This window comes from Cololabis saira, chromosome 8, assembly GCF_033807715.1.
Source record: "Cololabis saira isolate AMF1-May2022 chromosome 8, fColSai1.1, whole genome shotgun sequence".
Taxonomy (NCBI): domain Eukaryota; kingdom Metazoa; phylum Chordata; class Actinopteri; order Beloniformes; family Belonidae; genus Cololabis; species Cololabis saira.
The window spans coordinates 31122951-31137989 of NC_084594.1; the positions used below are offsets into that span (position 1 = coordinate 31122951).

Below are 15039 nucleotides of genomic sequence, written 5' to 3' on the forward strand. Positions count from 1 at the left end.
AAAAGTAGCACTCGCAGGACAAAGCTCCACGTTCTCCCTCAGGAGTCAGCTTCCTTTCACTAAAACAATGGTTAGTAAGATGATAAGATATAACTATTGTTTTAATTTAAACAAAGAGAAAACCTGCTGTGTAACCTCTGAGCTTTAGTATATGTCAACAAAGAAAAAAGTGAGAGTAGTTGTTTAATTTGTTATTGCCACATAGTCTTCTTCAACACAGAACGTCCTGTATACCAGTCATCTACATCTGTCTTGTGCGAGAGAGAGTGGATATACTGTATAAGGTTGCAATGTAGCTGTCACTGCTTGTCTAATGGAGAAGCTGAGTGTCAAACTTTGAAAGGTCTGTCACATCTTATCCCTGTTTTTGTCAAAGGCTTCACCTATGCATGACCCTCTGTTATCGAGCTTAGTATCTGATTGCCTGGGAGCGCCTTGGCTGGAGCTATACTGCTGTCAGTGGCTGGAGAATACAAAACCAAGCATCCAAAGTGGAGCATAGGCACTAATCTATTGTTGCCCTGCTTCAATCCAACTCGGTTGAGAAAGGGGCTTGCTATGAAATGCAAAAAGGGGGAACAAATCTAACACAAAAGTTTTGTGCTGCGTGTTTCTCGCTCAGTGGGTCGGTGTCTGTTGATTTGACTTATTTTGAGTGCATGGAGATAGAAAACTGAAATAAAAGGAGGTGGTTTTGGTCATTGAAGCAGGTTAACAGAAAGAGAAATAATCGATCAATGAGAGATGACAGAAACTAGGGCTGATAAGCAGCAGAGAGGCTGGCTTGTACAACACTCAGATCAGGCTCAGAGGGGCTGCCTCAAACAGCTGAAAGTGTGTCACAAGAAAGCTAGGCTAATGCACCACATTAATGTTGCTCCAGTGAGCTCCTGCTGCATTCAGCACTTATTGTTGCTGTCGACACAAGTCATGCCCTGATAACCAGAGCAGTGTACACCGCGATGAAGAGTTTACCTTGTAGATGAGCAAATCAGGGCTGCAGTAAAACTGCTGCGATGGATGCCCCCGTCGTTAATCGTGGCTCAATTTCTGGTGGAGTTTTTTCTCAACAGATAACCCCAAAGGCCTCAGTGGCTGGCATTGAACCAAAATTAGGAATACAAAACCAATGTCATATTAACTCTACAATACTGGTACAGAAATTAAAGAATATAACCTACTTTTATGGAAAGCTTTTAAGCTAGCATGAATTTGCTAATGCAGAATTACACTCATACCTGTTCAGAGAAAAACATTTAATAGAGCATTGTTGATACATAAACAGTGAGAGGTAATTTCGGGCAACCGGAGAACTGCAAAACATTACATGAGTGGGCAGTAGCGGGGGGGTAGCAGACCTGTGCACCTCTAGTCTCACCTCAAAAACTGACGAGAAGAGTCGAAGAGTTTACCGGTCAACTTGGAACTCAGAAAATCAAGGATATTTAGAGGACAGTTTACTGTGACTGGGATTATATACTTGTGGGAAGAAAAAAACAAGAATTTGATTTTTATGGAGCTAAAACATTTGCAATATTACACAATCATCCTGTGCATTTGTGAGTATTGAGACTGTTTTAACTCCATAGATTTTGTTGCAGCTGTAGAGCGGAGGTATGAAGCCCTGGAAGACTGCGATGAAGGCGACTGCCTATTATATACACATGATCACCATAGGGGTCTCTGGATGTTTTTAGCTGGTCAGGTGATTGTTGAAAGTCACCAAATACGAAACTAAAATCGGGAAATGTCAACACATGGGATTTGACAGAGATTTTTTTTTGTGAAACGCACATCCATTCTATTGAGCTCTATCATGTTCCTGCTGTCTTTGATCATGATGCTGCACCATTCGTTTTTTACTCCTGGACTTGTTCTTTAAGCCATTCCAGCCAGCTAGTGTTGCACTCTGGGGGGAGATTAAGTTATATCATCTTGTCTGCTAAAGAAGACATAACTTAATGCATCAGAAACATTAACATTAACATATTGACTATTGCAAGCAGTCAATCAAAATACAACAGAGACAATGCTGAATCAGACAACAAAAAATATAAAAGAGATTGACGTCCACTGATACTCTTGATGCTCTGGAGAGACCATTATTGGTTTGTTGTGTAGAAGCCAAAACATCTACACACTACATATCTAATGTTACTTTTACGTCAGATGTAATGGGACATACACCTTCCAAAAAGTTCAACTTTTGTCTTGTCTGTCCACAGAGTATTTTCCTGCGCGGGTGTCGCCTTGTTGGGGGGTTCCCTCTCTCCGGGCCCGTCTCCGGTCCCCCCCGCTGCCTCTACGGCGGGGCGCCCCTCTGGTCTTGGAGGGCCACTTTCGTGGGGGACGGGTGCGCCTGCCCGCGTCGGCGGCCGGGGCGGCTCTGTCTCTCCGGGCGGGCTGGCCCCCTGCCGGGTGGGGGTCGCTGGCCTGAAGGGTGAGGGCCTCCTGGCCGCGTGTCCGGCCCGGACCGGGTGGCCGGGGATTGCCTGGGTCGCGGTCCGCCGCCGCGGGATCCCTGGCTGCTTCTTTCCGCGCCGTGGGGGCCCCGCCCGCGGGCCCCCTCGGCCGCCGCCGGGTGGGGGGGGGGGGGCCTCGCAGGCGGTGGGTTGCCTCCCTCCTACTTCTCCCCTCTGTGGGGTTGCCGGTGGCCTGGGTTCCGGGCTCTTCCTTGTCGGCCTCTGGTCTCACGGGTGGCGGGGTTGCTCCCCCCCCTCCCCCACTATAGATACACTTCAGGTGGAGCTTTGTTTGGTTTATTACACACACACACACACACACACACACATACACACACACACACACACACACACACACACACACACACACACACACACACACACACACACACACACATATAGTAATTTAGTCACACGCATACACACACACACACACACACACACACACACACACACACACACACATGCATGATCATATACATACACACACACACACATAGACATACACACTGGCTTGTTCACCTGCATGCTGGCTCTCTAGTTTTTGGGTTTAGGTAGCGGTAGCGATAGCTTAGCTCAGACTGCAATCAGATCTCAAGATTTAGGTCGATTGCTGTTCGTGTTTTGGATGGCTCCGTGCCGGTTTCGTGCTTTGTTTGTGGTTTTTTTGTTGCAGATTTCCAGTGCTTGACGTGTGTCTCCGTGTGTTCCTGCTTCCTGGATTGGCAGTGGATGTCGTCACCACCCCCCCCCCCACCCCCTCCCCCCCCCCAAAAAAAAAAAAAAAAAAAAAAAAAAACACACTGGGTTTGTATGTGTATGTTTATGTATGTGTACGCATATGTGTGCGTATATATATGTATATATTACATATAGTAATAATGCACATATATACACTTTTGGTTTCTACCGTCATGGTATCAATCAATAATATGTGTGCAGACAAGGTAAAAAAAAAAGAAAAAAAAGAGTATTTTCCCAAAAGTCTTGGGAATCATCAAGATGTTTTCTGGCAAAACTGAGATGAGCCTTTTATGTTCTTTTTGCTCAGCAGTGGTTTTCGTCTTGGAACTCTGCCATGCAGGCCATTTTTGCCCAGTCTGTTTCTTATGGTGGAGTCATGAACAATGACCTTAATTGAGGCAAGTGAGGCCTGCAGTTCTCTGGATGTTGTTCTAGGGTCTTTTGTGACCTCTTGGATGAGTCGTCGCTGCTCTTGGGGTAATTTTGGTCGGCCGGCCTCCTGGGAAGGTTCACCAGTGTTCCATGTTTTCTCCATTTGTGGATAATGGCTCTCACTGTGGTTTGCAGGAGTCCCAAAGTTTAGCAATGGCTTTGTAACCTTTTCCAGACTGATAGATCTCAACTACTTTGTTTCTCATGTGTTCCTTTGGATTGCAGCATGATGTCTAGCTTTTGAGGATCTTTTGGTCTACTTCACTTTGTCAGGCAGGTCCTATTTAATTGATTTCTTGATTGAGAAGTGGTGTGGCAGTAATCAGGCCTGGGTGTGGTAATCACTGGGGGTAATCACTTTTTCACACAGGGCCATGTAGGTTTGGATTTTTTTTTCCTTATAAAAACCTTCATTTAAAAACTGCATTTTGTGTTTACTTGTGTTATCTTAGTCTAATATTTAAATTTGTTTGATGATCTGAAACATTTAAGTGCGACAAAAAAAAAAAAAATTAGGAAGGGGGCAAACACTTTTCTGCACTCTTAACGTCACTTCAATATTACTCTGTTGCTGTTCTTTTGCTTGCTCTCTCTCTCTCTCTCTCTCTCTCTCTCTCTCTCTCTCTCTCTCTCTCTCTCTCTCTCTCTCTCTCTCTCTCTCTCTCTCTCTCTCTCTCTCTCTCTCTCTCTCTCTCTCTCCCCTCCCTCTCTCTCTCCCTCTGATAATTATTTCAGATCACGTTAAGACCAGATCCAAATACATACGATCCCTATAGCACACCATTTGAGATGATAAAGTCTCTTCCTAGAGTGCTGAGTATGTTAGAAGAGAGGCTGAAAAATCCTCGCCCACTGAAGAGACTCATTTTGGTCCTATTTATCTTCTTAGCAGTATCCCTCTGTTTATATGTGCTTCATCATTGCTGCAGCCTCTTGAACACTGTCAGTTGTGTTTCAGACAAATTGTATGTTACAGCTGAATTCTTATAAAAAGATAGGGTGTTGTAATCAATAAAAGGATAGTTGATTCACATATAAATATTCTCACATAGGGACATTCATTTTTATTCATAACAAGAGGGTGTCAATTCATCCCACAATTAAAAAAAAAAAAACAGTAATTCATTACAACATCTTTGAAGACATGAAAGGCATCGGGTCACTGTGGAGTGGCTCTTTTTAAACCTTAACTTGTGTCTTAATTTTGTTATTTTGACTATGATAGATTTACAAAAGGTAGTACTTTTCAGATGATTAAAACACATGGTGCAAAGCAGAAATGATCTCCATTCCTTCAACTTCTGAAAGGACGTGACCCCTAAATCTTGAATAGACCAATGTGTTAGATGTTTCCTGTTAAATATGTTGAATACTTTGGTGTTACAGTATAGACAGAGAATAATCAGCTTGTTATCTTGGTATTTGTGTTAGTTTAGATAATGATAATAGGGATTTGGGTAAACATCTAATTAATGTTTATCTGTTATATTTCTTGAATTGGCCCCTTACATTTATTTGTAATCAAAATAACTACTTGATTATATTTGCATCCAAATCCATGTTCAACACGTTTCAGGGGTTAGCAGTTTTGATTAATATTAAAAGGTAGAGGTAGGCAGCTACATTTAATGGGGGTTAAGTGCAGGGGTGGACAGAGTATTCGACCCCAGTACTTGAGTAAGAGTACAAATACTACTGGTCAAAATTTACTCCGTTACAAGTAGCCTAAAAGTAGCTCAGTCAAAATATTACTCGAGTAAGAGTAGAAAAGTACTTGCTTTTAAAGGTACTTAAGTATCCAAAAGTAAATGCTTTTAAATTTACTTTAAGTAAAAGTAAGAGTAAGAGTAAATTTCTTATTTTCCACATCAGTAAATTACTATATTTTTTCTAAATTAATTTAAGGATCTTTTAACTCTTGTTTCTGAGAATTCGATGTTGAGTTGTTGAAAGCAGAGAGGTAGTTCTGCTTCGGCAGACACAATAAACATTTGAAAATAAATGTCTGTGGTTTGTCTGTGCCCTCGTTTTTTACTCGGTCGAACTCAAACATTGAGTTAAGATACGGCCAAGGATTTTGTGAAAGTCCCTGCTCCGAGTCCGGCTCATTATCAGACTCAGACGACTCAGCGGATTGTCTTTCTTCTCCTGACGCAGGCGTAGCCATTGTTGGGGCTCTGTCTTGACAAACGCAGGCTACTTTGGCGGTATCGTTTTGAGGAGGCTTGACGTATTTCCGCTTTACGTACATCCCAGTGGAGAGCGTGCACTGTGATAGGTCTCCTCCTTTGACAAAAACAGCTTGTGTCCAATAGGATTTTAGGGAAGAAGAAAAAAGAGCAGACCTGAAAGTAACGAGTACTTTTCAGCCTTCCTAGAAATTTACTCGAGTAAAAGTAAAAATATTTGTCTTGGAAATGTATTCAAGTAAGAGTAATAAGTACCAAAGAAATCTAATACTCAAGTAAAGTACAAATCCTATGGATATGTACTTAAGTACAGTACTCAAGTAAATTTACTCCGTTACTGTCCACCACTGGTTAAGTGGTTAGCATTGTTGCCTCATAACACAAAGATTCTTGGTTTGACTTCTGGGCCCCACAGGGGTCTTTCTATACAGAGTTTGCATGTTCTTCTTCCAAAGCCCAAACACAAGTATGTTGGGTTGGTTGATGATTTTAAATTGCCCGTCGTAGTGTGAGCGTGTATAGGTGTTATATACGTCCAGGGTGAACCCCGGCCTTTTAACCTGTAACAAGCTGGGTTAGGCTCCAGCCGCCCCCCATGACTCTGTACAGGATTAAGTGGGTATAGAAAATGAATGAGTAAATATATCTAATGTACTGTAGATGCCACCAGAAGCCTTTTTCCTTATTGCCCGCGTTTCACTTCCCAATGCATCTGGAATTGTCTCCGTCAGTATCTTTCACTGTCTGGTTCTGGAGAGTTTACATTAGCTCTTATTCATATATGCACCGTGATGTAATAACATCCAAATAAAGGACTGTATATAATAGTTCTTGAATCAAAAAGGTTATTTACAGTACATGGTAGTAGACCATATTGAGACACGGCAGCCTAACCTTGAAGATAATTATAGTAGGTTTTAGTTTTTTTCATTTGCCACCATGTTTTTGGTTGTGCACCACCAGGCTGCAGCAGATGTAACATGTGATATTTAATGACAGAGTGAAAGAATAATCTAAAATGGTCTTATTTACCCCAAACATGTTTTTTTCTAAAATCAGTTCATGGTTGTCTCAGAAGAAGAACAAAAGAAAATACACTTGGACCAACTGAACTGAAACATTTGATATTTAAAAGATGATATAACATATTTAATATTCAGAAGATAATACAAAATGTGTAATTATTTGTATAGTATTTAGTGAAATAATTATTCTTTTATTTTAGTGAACAACATGCAAAAATTATGTAGAAGGAGAAATGTTCCTGCTGATAGTGTAATGTTTTCTTGGTGTGTCACTGGCTCGGGAAGCATTTTACTAATCTGATCTAAGATTTTTAATTGAAACTCTTTATCTCTGACCATGTGGAACTTCCTTTTTCCAGAAGCATAATTGATTTTCCATCTAAATTAAAAACTTATCAATGCAATAAGCACTTTTCAGGCGATGCAATAAAAAAGAAAATAATTATAAAGATGCTCATATTCAAAAGTCAAGTTTTTTGTAGGTTTGTTTAAGTTAAAATCTGCTGACAACACTTCTCCACGCAATAATCATGAAGGATCACTGAATAAACGCTATAAAATCCTTCAAAACTACTGTACTGTAGGTTGATATTGGAAATCATCAGCACTGATACAAATATGTTTTCAGACCGCAACTGCTGTGGAATATGTGTTTATATGCCAGATACAGATACCTTCAAAAGGAGAGTTACATATAGATAACAAACGGAAAAGAATAAGACATTATCAGCCTTGCAACTACGGTTATATCTTCCAGTCCTTTACAAATACTGAAGCTGATGAACCATATTTGTTTCACAGGGTTTTTTCCTCTCTGAACCTGCTCATCTGTGACCTCAATAGACTCTTCAGCCCTTCCTAGCAGGTATAGTACTCCTGTTTCTCTCCAGCCCTCAGGGCATTCATATTCTGTTTTGGTCCGGTGCTGACTTTGCCATCTTCTGCCAGAAATAGAGAGTCGGTGCTAATGTTACATTGCCTGCTTGATGCTGTTACTGGATGTATGGAAATGACTGAGCCACCAGGAAAATTAGCTCATAAGCCGCAGAAAGACTGCATGCCTTGACCTTGTCTATACGAAGCAGGCTAAATGAAGCAGGATAAATCCTGAAGGCAGTTAGACTAAGTCCAGCTCTCAGACAGAGAAAAGTATGAAGCTGTGGGAGGCAGAACTTGCTGTCCTTTGTACTGGCTAATGAATCTCTAAGGGCTTGTGTTTGCTGAGGCCAAAAACTGATCACAATAAAAATGTCAGTGTATTTGATGATAAACCGTTTGAATGTAACATGACTACAGTTCGTCTGCTTGTGTTGTGTTGCTGCATGAATGAAAGAGCGTGTTTTGTCATGCGGTGACTTGCACAATGTTGCCTGCAAGCAGTGTGCGCTGATGGAACATGGCCGCAGTGCTCATCATCACGACTGTCTTCACTCTTATAGGGCTTCCCCGAGGTACAACACTCATCTCGTGATTTTCAAACTGAATTACTTTCGTTATGAGCATTAGAGATGCCATCCATAAGAACAACCTGCCACTCATATTGTAAAGCAGAAAGGCGTGGAGAAAAATGCTTGTATTTTTGGGGTTTTTTTTGTGTACAGACCAGAAAGAGAGATGCTTTAGCGTCCTTCTCATCACAGACGTGGTTATAGTCTTTACTTTACAAATGAAACGAACCCACATACGCTAATTTAGATGTAGAATATTAATTTAGATATAGATAGACATTAGAGATGGGCGGTATGGACTAAAACATGTATCACGATAATTTCTGGCATTTATCCCGATAACGATAAAAATGACGATAAAAGAAATACCAATTCAACTCCACCTTTTTAACTATAAATCTATCTCGCTCTCAGATCCGCCATGTTTGTTACACAAAAACGTCATCAACGGGAATTTTTCCTTCTTCCTTCCTTCCTTCCTTCCTTCCTTCCTTCCTTCCTTCCTTCCTTCCTTCCTTCCTTCCTTCCTTCCTTCCTTCCTTCCTTCCTTCCTTCCTTCCTTCCTTCCTTCCTTCCTTCCTTCCTTCCTCCATCTTCCTTCCTTCCTTCCTCCATCTTCCTTCCTTCCTTCCTCCATCTTCCATCCTTCCTTCATCTTCCATCCTTCCTCCATCTTCCTTCCTTCCTTCCTTCCTTCCTTCCTTCCTTCCTTCCTTCCTTCCTTCCTTCCTTCCTTCCTTCCTTCCTTCCTTCCTTCCTTCCTTCCTTCCTTCCTTCCTTCCTTCCTTCCTTCCTTCCTTCCTTCCTTCCTTCCTTCACGTACATTGTGCGTGGATTTAACACAGAACCATAAATCAGCTTTACACAAAAACGTCATCAACGGGAATTTATCGTTTTTACCGTGAGATGACAAATTCTTACCGTGGGGAATTTTTGTCACAGTATATCGTGAACGGTAAAATATCACCCATTCCTAATAGACATGCAGGGCAGCATGGTGGCTTGGTGGTTAGCACTGTTGTCTCACAGCAAGAAGGTTCCCGGTTCAACTCCCAGGCCCAGCAGGTTTCTTTCTGTGTGGAGTTTGCATGTTCTCCCCGTGCTTGCGTAGGTTCCCTCCTGGTACTCCGGCTTCCTCCCACAGTCCAAAAACATGCATACTAGGTTAATTGGTGATTCTAAATTGCCCGTATGTGTGGTTGTCCGTCTGTATACAGTATGTGGCCCTGCGATAGACTGGCGATCTGTCCAGCGTGAACCTCTGCCGCTCGCCTGAAATTAGCTGGGATAAGCTCCAGCAGACCCCTGTGACCCTGCAGAGGAAAAAGCGGCTATAGAAAATGGATGGATGGATGGATGGATGGATGGATGGATGGATGGATAGACATGCAGCAAAAAGATTTGTGACTACATTATTTTGACTCTATTCCTACTGTGCTGCATACAGGAATCAGTATTTCGTACCAAGCTTTTTTTCATTCCTGAACAGGAAAAGAAAAAACAAAAAACAAATTCTGTAGCAGCCCTTAACTTCATACAGCGTAGTTACCAGCTGCTTTTAGATGTAATTAATGGTAATTTAGGCATTTGTTTCCATATGTATGTCTACATTTTTTCGCCTGACTCAGTTTGTTTGATTTTATTTTCCATCTCAGTATCTACATTTTTCCATCTACATCCAAGTGATCACAAGGACAGGTAACATTGCCACCGATCATTTCCCATGCTGTGTGGCCGTCCTTCTCTTGTTGGAAGTTACAGATGATGACGCTGTGCCGGACAGTGTTCCTCAGGAGCAAATGTCTCGTTTGTTTCAGATGTTTTCTGGTCCAACAAACCGGATTACAATAAACGGGTTATTGACAGAAACTAGGATGATTGAATTCCATTCAATTAAATCAGGTGTGTTCAAGCAAGGCAAGGCAAGGCAAGTTTATTTATATAGCACAATTCAACACAAGGTAATTCAAAGTGCTTTACATCGACATTAAAAGTGGCAAGACACAATTAAACAGTAAATAACAAATAAAATGAGATAAAATTATGAGAAAAGAAGGTGAAATAATAAAAAGCACAAGTGGAAACAACTAAAACATGCTGGATAGTGACCCAGCCAAGGACCGGTACTGAAGGATGCTGGCACAGAGGTTTTGGTAGAAATGTGTTTCTTGCAGCTGGAAGCAGTTCGGATCTAAACCGGCAGTTCAGCAAGAGATTTCATTTTTATATCATTAATTTCTATTGCACACAATGATTAGAATGAACTTGAAACTGAACTCCTCGTTTAATAATAGTTTAATAATAATGATGTATATACACAACTGGATCCTTCTGCTATAATACTGCTCACATAAACTCCATGCTCTGTTTATGTGCGTGTGTGTGTATGTGTGTGTACTGTGTCCAGCTTGTGTAGGCTTTGCATTAACATGGCTTAATCCTGTGTGTGGCTTACCAGATACAAATCCCTTCCAAAGCTTTTAAAGCTTCTGCCTTTTCACTTCTGTCTCTTTCTCTCTATTACTCCATTATGTTCATCACATTGTCTTCACCTGAACTATTCTGCCACGTGTAAGGCTACATTTTGTTCTGTGTGTGTGTGTGTGTGTGTGTGTGTGTGTGTGTGTGTGTGTGTGTGTGTGTGTGTGTGTGTGTGTGTGTGTGTGTGTGTGTGTGTGTGTGCACACTTTTAGTTCAGAAATATTGATTACATGAAAATATTTTTGTACCTTCAAATGCTACAAAAATGTCCTGTCTGTGATAATCCCACCTTCCACCACAGTTTCACACTATCATCAACCAACCCAGCTCCTACACAGTCACCTATGCCTATGAAAGAGTGTATAACAAAAATAGAAATACATTTAATAGATTTTATTTTTGTTCTGCTGATCCACAGTAAATGACGAAGTATTAAAGATGATTCTTTTCTATTCTAGTCTTTTCTCTGTCTCTGGCAACTAAAAGTGCCTCATTTGGAGAGTCTATTATTAACATGTGGACTTTATTTTAATAACCTCACAGCCAGCTAATGGCCGGATTAGATATTAAGTATGGTGTAACCTAATAAATGTGACACAGATTGATGGTTTATTATGCCATGTATCATTGCATAGCAGATAAAATTTGAAGAAACCAGGCGTATATTTTTAGACACAGAAAAGCTATATGAACATTTTTCCGTTAGTACGGAAACATTTTGTTTCTCAGATTGTATGAATGAATGAATGAATGAATTAATCTTTATTTCGGCTTGTACAGAACAAGATGAAAAGGAAGAGGAAAAAAAATCAACATTTCTTTTGCCGAAAAGGTGTAGGCTGAAGCCGTAGCTTATAGTGCCCACCCTTTTTTCTTCTGATCAGCAAAAAAATATGAGACATTAGCTTTTACTCAGTGAAAACAAACAATACATAAAGAAGAAAAAAAATAAATAAATAAGTAAGACAAAATATAAAATTGACATTTCACATCCTAGAATGTTTTTGACAGTATACTTTACAATTATAGTGTTTTATATTTATTTACAATATTTTCTTTAAACAATTTCTTAAACTTGACGATAGAGCGACACATTTTTAGGTTGTTATTACAACTATTCCAAATTTCTTTTGCCTTAACTGATGTACATTTCTTTTTAATATTTGTTCTTGCTGTCGTCAACTCAAACATGAGTTTCCCCCTCAGATCATAACAGGTTTCTTTTATCTGGAACAGGTCCTGAATGCAGTTTGGAAGCAGTTTCTGCTGGGCTTTAAAGGCAAATAAAACAGTTTTCTGCTCTACTATATCATGGAATTTTAAGATATTATATTTAATAAAAAGATTATTTGTTGGTTCATAATAGTCGGTTTTATTAATTATCCTTAACGCTCTTTTCTGTAATAGAAAAATAGGGTTTGTATTTGTTTTATAGGTGTTACCCCATATCTCCACACAATAAGTCATGTATGGAACTATGAGTGAGTTATACATTAAAAACTGTGCTCTTTGACAGAAAAAATAATTTGTTTTATTTACTATTGCTAGGGTTTTAGACATTCTTGATTTTACACTATTTATGTGTGATTTCCAGCTAAGTTTATCATCAATTATTACCCCCAGGAACTTATTTTCATATACTCTTTCTATTTCCATACCACTAATTTTAATTGTTATATGATTATTTTTTTTTCTAGTGCCAAAAATTATGAACTTAGTTTTAGTTAGGTTTAATGATAACTTATTGATATCAAACCATGCCTTCACATTTTTCAGTTCTCCTTCCACCACATTCAGCAGCTGTTCCAAATTCTTCCCTGAACAATAAAGGTTTGTATCATCAGCAAACAAGACATAATTTATTATTTTAGACACTTTACAAATATCATTTATATATAATATGAACAATTTAGGACCTAGCACTGAACCTTGTGGGACACCGAAGGTGACTCTTTCTAGTTCTGATTTATCATTATTTAACTCAACATATTGAAATCTGTCATCAAGATAACTCTCTATCCATGAATTGGCAATCCCTCTGACACCATATCTCTCTAATTTATTTAATAAAAGTTTATGATCTATGGTGTCAAATGCTTTCTTCAGGTCAATAAACACCCCCACTGTATATTCCCCTTTCTCAATAGCAGTTGAAATTTCCTCCACTAGTTTCATCACAGCCATTGAGGTGGACCTGTTACCTCTGAACCCATATTGATTATTGCTCAGCAGATTGTGTTTTTCTATGAATTTATCGAGTCTATTGACAAACAATTTTTCTATTATTTTTGAGAATTGAGATAATAACGAAATTGGTCTGTAATTATTAAAAAGGTGTCTATCTCCGTTTTTGAAGATGGGTATTACTTTGGCGGTTTTCATTTTATTAGGGAAGATTCCAGTTTGAAATGATAGATTACATATATAGGTCAGTGGTTTTACTATGTTTACTATAATATTTTTAACTAAAGACATATCTATATCTGTCCAATCAGCAGACCTTTTATCTTTGAATTTATGCACAATATCAAGTATGTCTATTTCTTTAACTTCACTTATATAAATTGTATAATAATTTCGTTCAACTAGATCTACTAAGCCTTCCTTATTTGCCGGCTCCACAATCTCATTTGCCAGGTTATAACCCACATTTGAGAAGTATGTATTAAATTCATTGACTATTTCCTTTGGATTATTTACTGTTGTTTTTTTATCCTTCGTAAAATAATTGGGATAGTCTGCTTTGCCCTTACCTTTCCTAATTACACTATTTATTACCTTCCATGTCCCCTGTGTATTACTCCGATATTGTTGCAGTAATTTATAATAATGCTCTTTCTTCTGAATTCTTATAATTTTTAATAATTTATTTTTATAAGTTTTGTATCTATTTTCGGTTTCTTTCGTTCTATGTTTTAAAAAGTTTTTATATAATAGATTTTTCTTTTTGCATGCATTTTCAATCCCCCTTGTTATCCAGGGGTTATATTTGTTCTTGGGCTTTGCAGCTTGTTTTCTTAAGGGACAGTTCTTGTCATAAAGGTCCAGTAATGTGGCTAGGAAAGCATCATATGCTTTGTTGGGGTCTTTGTTAACATAGACCTCCTGCCAGTCCTGCTCACTAAGGTCCACATTAAGGGCTGCAATGGTTTCCAGTGTTTTCAATCTGGAAAGGTTATAGATGTTTTGCTTGGGTTCTTTTTTGGCCTTGAAGAAATTATGTAAGATAGCAAAAACGGGAAGATGGTCACTGATATCATTCAACAGCAGTCCCCCTGTTATTTCAATATCAATTTCATTAGTAAATATATTATCTATCAAAGTTGCTGAGTCTATTGTGATTCTGGTTGGTTTTAGTATTATAGGAAAGAGGCTACTGCTATACATTTGATTTATAAAGTCTATTGTTTTATTATTTCCATGTGGATTTAGAATATCTATATTAAAATCCCCACAAACTATATTCACTTTGTTATTATTTATATTACTAAACATATCAGCTATTTTATTATTAAATCTATCTAAACAAGTACCAGGAGTTCTATATATGCAGCTGATCATTATATTTTTAGCTTTTTCGTTAATAATTTCAATAGTTAAGTATTCTATAAGATTTTCTATTTTATTTGACATGCTTTTGACCATTTTACATTTTAAAGCAGTATCAACATATATTGCAACACCTCCTCCTTTTTTACTGTCTCTATTTGTTGTAAACATCTCATAGCCATCAAGATCCATATCGTAGCCTTTGTTGTCATCAAGCCAAGTCTCTGAAATTGCTATAATGTTAAATTTCTTAAACTTCCCAAGATATTTTTTAATTTCTGTGAAGTTTCTGTATAGGCTTCTGCTGTTGAAATGCACTAGTGACAGGGCACCTTCCATGTTGACATTACTAATAAATTGTTCATCTGTATAGTATTCACAGTTATTACTCATAGTATTATAGAAATTATTGTCTGGATCAAGATTTTGGTCAATACCATAAAGTTTGTGCTCATTGCGATCAAAGGTTTTAAAATTCAAATTTTCATATTTACTATATAAACTGTTCACATTTCCCTCTAAGCATGATGTATCTGTGTCTGTGTCTATGATTTCTCCATCCTCCACTCCTCCAAACGGAAACAAATAATCCTCAACACAAAACGCCATAATTACTTTGTATGGGCAACAATTGCTCTCCGCACACACAGCCTTGCAGTTTGTTCCTTTTGTTCACAAGCAAGCACACACATACGCACACACCAGAATC

General features: G+C 38.8%; 1 protein-coding gene across 4 annotated transcripts in view; it reads left to right on the forward strand.

The window, feature by feature from the left end:
- The window catches only part of dlgap4b (discs, large (Drosophila) homolog-associated protein 4b), a 149868-nt gene that overhangs the window by 38576 nt on the left and 96253 nt on the right, over positions 1-15039 (forward strand). For 3 of the 4 annotated variants that reach the window (XM_061727741.1, XM_061727743.1, XM_061727744.1), the window contains exon 2: positions 7654-7717. The exons of the other annotated variant lie outside the window; for it this stretch is intronic. The gene's annotated coding sequence lies outside the window, so the exon portion shown is untranslated. The remainder of the gene's footprint in view (positions 1-7653; positions 7718-15039) is intronic. 4 annotated transcript variants of the gene reach the window in all.